Below are 7,339 nucleotides of genomic sequence, written 5' to 3'. Positions count from 1 at the left end.
CCGTTTCCATTTTTGTGTCCCCCTTCGTATGTATATGTGTGTGTCCCGGTTAAATTGGTTTCAGCCGTTTCACTAACTTTCACTACGCTTGGAAGTATATTATTATACAGCGGTCTTGTAAGTTACAAATTGATTTACAATCCACGGAGCGAATTTCCCTGGAGGGCCCCGAATAGCTGGTATGTGAATTCGCAGGATATTGTAATGTGTTATATATTTTGTAAAGTAATATAGCACAACTGAATTGATTAAAATTATCAAAATCAGGTCGATCGTTTATTTAAATTCTTGGAGTTTTTCGACGTAACTAATTATTATTAAGTGATAAGCCTCATATTGTCTTCACTTTAGAAGCGAAGAACTGGAGGTGCTGCTGTTCCCATACACGCACTCACAGCTGCCCCTGTGTCTAAACCTAATCTCTGGATAGGCTGTAGGCCAAGTAGAGTAAGTTCACACGCTCCACGTCCCTCCCTCGGCTGTACAAGAAATGAATTACACACTTCGCTCACTTTAATTCGCAGAGAAATATCTCTCATTATCCAATATACGGGCAGCTGGGTAGGCCCCAGAACTAATGTGGACCTGGAGGCAAACAGAGACGTTACTGCCACGAACCTAACCCAAAGGTCAGTGACTTTGTGGATACACATTTCTCCTGACAATACCTTAAACCTATGCAGAAAATAAATTTATGTCAACAATCTAATGGAATGTACATATGCAAAAAGAATTCTGGAGCGTTTCCCTACTACATTGCTTCTAGACAATATCCGTACTGATTAAATATTTCGAAAACAGTAAGACATAAGGGGTGTGTGCATATAAGCCTAAACACATTTTTCCCACTTATTTGTTATCGCTTTTCACGCAAGTTATTTTAGAAGATTTAATTCAAAATTGTATTTTAAATTAAATTCATTTTTTCACTTGTCTTATTTTATGCAGGATGTTTCGACATATAACATCCTAAAATACACGTTTCTTTTCAATTTACAACGACTGTTAGAAATATTTTTCCCCGACATTAAGTTTCCAATAAAATATTCAATAGCTTCGAAATTTCGTTTAACTTCCGGTAAAGGAAGGGGCAGGAAAAGGAGAATATCTGTTAACATTCTTATTTGAACAGCGATTATCGGGTATTGAAAAATAATTTTGTAACAAAAGAGTAGATCATGTTAATTGCCCACAAGATAACTCACAGCAAGACTACATTACCGTGAGTTAAGTTGAAGCAGTGTCTGTTGGTGTGGAAGGAATCTTCTGGTTTCTGCAAGAGAATATGTCTGACGCCTCGCAATACGTAAGATTCGAACGATACCATACACCAAATACCGAATGCATATTCTGAAGGGAATCAAGTACCTATACAGACAGTTTTGAAGGAGCACATTAATTATCAAGGATTGACATGCTTCATGCCAAAGAAATAAATTTTCCTGAATTGGAATTTCGTTACTTTATAAAAATAAAGGAAGTAAACATCATTTACGACTTCTTCTATTTCTTGATTTTATCATGTACCTAGGCTTCCCCCGAATTTACAAATACACACTTAAACAACTGGCCGCTCCATAGCTCAAGCGGTTAGTCGTTGACTTCCCACCGCGGCGGCCGGGGTTCGATCCTGGGTCTGGTCAAGTGGGATTTGTGGTGGACAAAGTGGCGCTGGGGCAGGTTTTCTCCGAGTACTTCGGTTTCCCCTGCCAATCTTCATTCCACCAATTTCTACAAAATCACCCTCACCTGTCATCTGGGGCTGGTACAATAGGCCAGAATTGGCCGCAGTACAGGGGAGTTAGTCCTACCCCACTAGCAATAATAAAAATAATACTTAAATAAATTATTAAGGCGAGAGGAAATCGATGTATTGTTTAAACGAGTATAGTAAAAAATTTAAAGCAAAATGAAAACAGCAAGGAAATTAAGTTTCCGTTGGAAACATCAACTGCAGCATATCAGACGTCAGTACTGCTACAATCGCTCTCAAAAGAAAATGGCGCTTCGTGTGCGGTAGGTTTCAGTAGGACGAGCAGCACCAATTGTTTGTCTCCTTAGAGACCCGGACCTTGTCCCATATGAATTTTCCTCATGTAGAAGTAGATGAAGTTTAAGTACATGAACGTCCCATGCTACCGTCCCTTCGAAATTTCGAAACAGCATCTCATAGTCCGTATCAAACTTCCAAAATTTACAGCTGCATCTCACATAAGATGAATTCAAATATGGCGCTAACAGTTGCGCAGTAATTAATTAAACAAATATCGTACAACAACTGATAAACTTAACGGTTGTCATGAAGTTTTCAAATGTTTTCATTATTGTATCCGTAACCAACAACAAAACACACTAATTTCTTATCATCCCAAACATTTAAAATCACCCTGAATAGCAAACACTCCTAGCAGCCTCTGATAGAAATGGACTGTTTGGTGGCTCATAGCTGGACGAACGTAATGGAGAAAAAGTTCAGCTGAATATGTCCAATGAGATAAACGAGAAGCAAAATGATCTAGTTTTGTTATAAGTACAGCCCTCAGTACACTGAGGCTAAAATATTTTGAGCTCTTCAAACAGTTGCAGTACTTTAGGTACTGAAACAAAGGCGTGTTTGGAAGGCCGCGTATAATAGAACCCTCGGGACCGGATAAATAGGTACTCGATATTACCTTCAAGCGCAGCCTATCATAAAAAGCGCACTGGAGGATAATTTGGTTCAGTATAGACCAACAACTTGCTCTACTGTGTCCGATATTCCATTCTGATATTTCCCTCCGTCAGCGTTATACAGAAACTAAACATGGTAAATTTACGTTTAAAAATGTTTCTTCACGGGAAACTTTACCGAAATCTGGAATGAAGATTTTCACTCTCCACTCTCCCTTCACAGCCAATAACCGCGTGGAACAGCATCATGGCGGCAGTCAACTGATGTGTACGTATGGTGTACACAACATGTGTTGTTGTATTCATGACACTGTGGTGTAAAGTACGTTCCCCCGTCTTCATTTATCAAATAATAATGGAGATCCTACGTTCATCTTGGTCGTCTTGGATACAGGCACTAATGTGGCAGCTGACAGCACGAATAACATGTTCCCACTGCCACTTTGCATTGTTGGGCGGGAGTCACTGTTGCGATGGAAGAATACACAACGTTCTCTGCTGTGCATGTGTTTCAGTGCTCTTGATTTCCAGACTGCCTCCTCTATTGCGAGAAACACATACAGGATGAATGCCTGCAGAGTGAACAACACAGCGTTCAACCTAGGAAAGGCCAGCACTCCATACCTTCCAGCTTGGCTTGTGTTTATATATAGTGCATGCTGATTATAAATAGGGTTTAGGAAATACAGTTTATACGATATTCATGTAAAAATCATGTCACGTGATGGTTATATGCCATCAATGGATACATATATTGGAGTGTGAATTCACCAGGTTATTAAAAATAAAGTAAACCCCCGTAATAAAAAACAAAATGGATTATCGTGAATCACTGCATCTGTGCGCGTGACAGTTCGTGTGTAGGACAAAAATGCACATGGCACACTTCTCTGTGTCTATACGTACCAACACGCTGCCTGCACAAAGAAGAAGTAATGCTTACAAGTTAAGAACGCGTGTCACGGAAATTAGGATCATTTCATAATTCGTTTCCTTGTTGAACATATGAGATACCCACAATCAGCATGCCTCACACAAAGATACACGAGTGGGACACAGTGAGGACAGCGTACACCCAGTACACTGTACTGCACAAAGAACCGTTACGTGAGAAATTAATAAAGTAAATAGGAAGGGAGGATAATTGATTTCACAGTATACACGGTTCGTCTTGTACCAATATCAACTAAGATGGAAAATGCAGACGAGTGGGTTTTAAGAGAAATAATAAAATATAAATACACCAAACAGGTGACTTCAAAAGAGAATAAAAATATAAAACAGGAACTCATCGGAAAGCTAGATACACCTGGACTTTGGCAAAGTCAAATGTAGTCATGTGCTTTACGGGTAGAAGATTTGAAATTTACTGGGGCAGACGCAATTCACATAAAATTTGTTCTTCCAATGAGAATCCAGTTCATATAGAGGCAATGTGTAAGTTAAATTGCTAATGCAGTAGCAGCTTACTTTATCTTTAAATTATGTATAATACTCGGTGTGTGAAAGGTAAAATTGTTCCTGTGTTTAACTAATTAAGCACTACACCATGAAGGTACGCGGAGGAGTGAAGGTATAGATCCATAATTACTTTGTGTGCAAGAATAATTAAGATTTATAATCGTGACGGTATATTCGTATTTTTTAAGAATGTTTACTTAAGTTTCACTACACACAACATATTGTTACATGTACAGCCACTGATAGGCAACGTATTGGTAAACAAGTTCCCGTGGAGATAGATTCTTGGTAAAACGTGTGTTTCTATGGTACGCAACAATAGATGAGGCTGTCTTTTCTGTGCCATCTGCGCTAAACAACTGTAAAGTAAAGGAATCATGTAACCCGCTTGTAAGCATTGGCTCTGTAAACGCATTTCCCCTTAAGCAGAGACGTCATCAACAATAGAGACGGTGTCCCCCGTGGCGTCTGTCTGTGCAGAGCGCTAATAAGACAAGTGAAGGCAGTGACAATATTATTTCAGGGGCAGTTAAGAGCCAGTCGTACTCTGGAGCAGTGAGTCCACTATTGTTAGTTCCGAGATTCCAGAATGACTGAAGACGAAATAACAATAAGACTTCAAAGTATTTTGTAAGTAAAATAAAAGTAATTTCAAGTGCTAGTTTCTGGGTTGAGATCCGTTGCTGGGAGACGACGAGTGGGAACTGAGAATCCTAGTGCGTGTACAACGTTGGACTGGAAAGTGTGGAAACTGGCGATAGCGCTGTATTTAAGTGATATTAAGAGAACCTGTAACTGAAGTGTTAATAAATCCAAACATCCGAACTAGAACTCGTTATTTTCTTCACGCATCCCACCCAAAACGTGACAATACATTACAATTTTATATCTGTGTAAAAAGACACATTACATAGAGCTTCATATTCTTTGGCGTGTGTAATGTTGCTACGAACGTGCAAGATTACTGAATATTTCTCTTGCTACAAATTACGTCTGTTCACTACAAATCTATAATTCAATCTAATGCCTTCAGGTCTTCTTCTTTTTCCTTCATCTGCAGCATGAACATGAAGAGAGAGACCGACTGTTGCATCATCTGTGAACACAGAAACATGAAGTGTTTCATTCGGGTTCAGATAACTGTGAAAAAATTTCAAAGTTTTTAAGCACCTCGTCTTACCCTTTTAATATTCTTATATAATTTTTAATGAGAAGTATTAGCGAGGGAAAATTGTACCAGTAATATTTAATCAATATTTCAAAGTCCATGTTCTTCAAATATTCATTTAAGAAGGATCAACCCCGTTCTTTTTCTCTTAATATCTGTGTAGCACTTGACATTCAAACATGGCGATAGGTCTTTCGGACTACAAAATATGACGTGGTCATATAATTCCTGAAATATATCAGTGCAATACATGTCATAAATATTCGACTCATCAGACTCTGTTGGAAATTGGTTCCTCCGTGTGTCTTTATAAAATAAAAACATATTTTCTTACATTCATCATGGTTGCGTTGGATACGGGAACAAATTTCCCAGCAGTCAGCACGAATTCCTTATTCGCCATCTTAATGACGAAGCTGAGACAGCGGAGGAAAGTCAAAGGAGTTCCCACCCAATCACAGCCAAAAGCCGCGTCTCTCACTCTCTCAGCCTGCAACAATGCAAAACAGGTTCACAAACTGCGAAAGAAAAATTTTCAGGAAAATGCAATACGTACACCCGGTTACTGAATAATTTTACTGCCGAAATAGAATCTGTTGTAAGAATGCTTTAGATGCACAATAGACCACTGTAGGTCGCGGTGCAAGGGCCGAGAAGGCCCACCCCTTGTACATTCAAACATACATTCAAGAATGGTTTACAGCTCCCAAGTATTTCGTGATATAGGTCATAGGTAGTTGAAAAGGAAACAGACCCTTAAATGACAAATTCCCGGAACTTCTTGAATAACTTTTCTGCTAATTCTATTATAGAATGAAGACGTAAACTGTTATTTTCATGAGGAAATCAAATAACCGCACATGTTAATGTAGGTTTCTTAACTTCTTTTAACCCATGCAGCTATTCTTCGCTCCAAAGACCCCTTCGCAGTCACTTCCTTGCCTGGCACTTCGAAATATTGTAGCTTATTTCATAAAGAATCTGTCAATAACCAGGCTGAAGAATTATCACTTGTCGCTTTCTGGGTTAGGTGTAGTGATACTTATTTATCTGTATACCCCCTATATTTATTAAGAAAAAGAATTTATCGAATTACTTAAATACATTACATTTTACTTTAAAATACTTTCCTGGTCACTCAGCTCGCTTCCGAACCAGCAGAAAATAAATACGTTTACAGTGTAGAAGGCGTAAATAACAATTGCCTGGGAGAGTTGCACTGGATTTCCCAGTTTCTGAAACACATTTAAATGTATAGAATTTTAATTGTTATTATACTCAATTTTATTCAACATACATAAATTTGTCATTACAAGGAGGACATCGAGTTAGGTTATGTGCTTGTGGCATGCATCACGCATCTTGCAGATGGCAGATGTGTAATAAATACAGATCGGTACACACAACGGCACGACGAAATATCGGACACCAAGGTTTGCACTGGAGGATAATATTAACTTTAAATTTAAATGTAATTTACATGTGTTATAATTAGGGACTGGATTCATATGGATAAGAATAGGGTCTAGTGACTGACTCTCATGGGCATTGTAAGAGAGTTGCAGTTCCCATAAAGGACATGCAATTTCATGAAAAAGCTGAAAGACTTTTAGCTTTCCGAGAACAATTCATTAATTTATTAGCTATTATGCAGACTGCCCATCACAGTGGCAACGCAGTCAAGGCATGAAATATTTTCTCCCGCTGGAAGACTGGGATGGTGGGTTCGAATTCCACCCAAGGCATGAATGTCTGTTCGTGTTTATTCTGTGTTTGTGTTAGGTAGCTGCTTTGCGACGAGCTTATCCCCCGTCCAAGGAGTCCTACCGACTGTCTAAGATTAAGATACTGAAGCGAAACGAAGCGTTTCACGGATGCCCTATGCACCAAGTGGGAGCAACAGGAATAGAAGAAGAAGAAGAAGAAGAGAGAGAAAAAAAAAAGAAAATGCTGTCCGCTTTAGAGTATACATAGCCCTAACTCTGTTTATATGACCACTATATTCAAGCACTCCATGCCGCTGCTACTCATCATGGGTGA

This window comes from Cryptotermes secundus, unplaced genomic scaffold (genome assembly GCF_002891405.2).
Source record: "Cryptotermes secundus unplaced genomic scaffold, Csec_1.0 scaffold556, whole genome shotgun sequence".
Lineage (NCBI taxonomy): Eukaryota > Metazoa > Arthropoda > Insecta > Blattodea > Kalotermitidae > Cryptotermes > Cryptotermes secundus.
Note: the sequence above shows the minus strand (reverse complement) of the source record.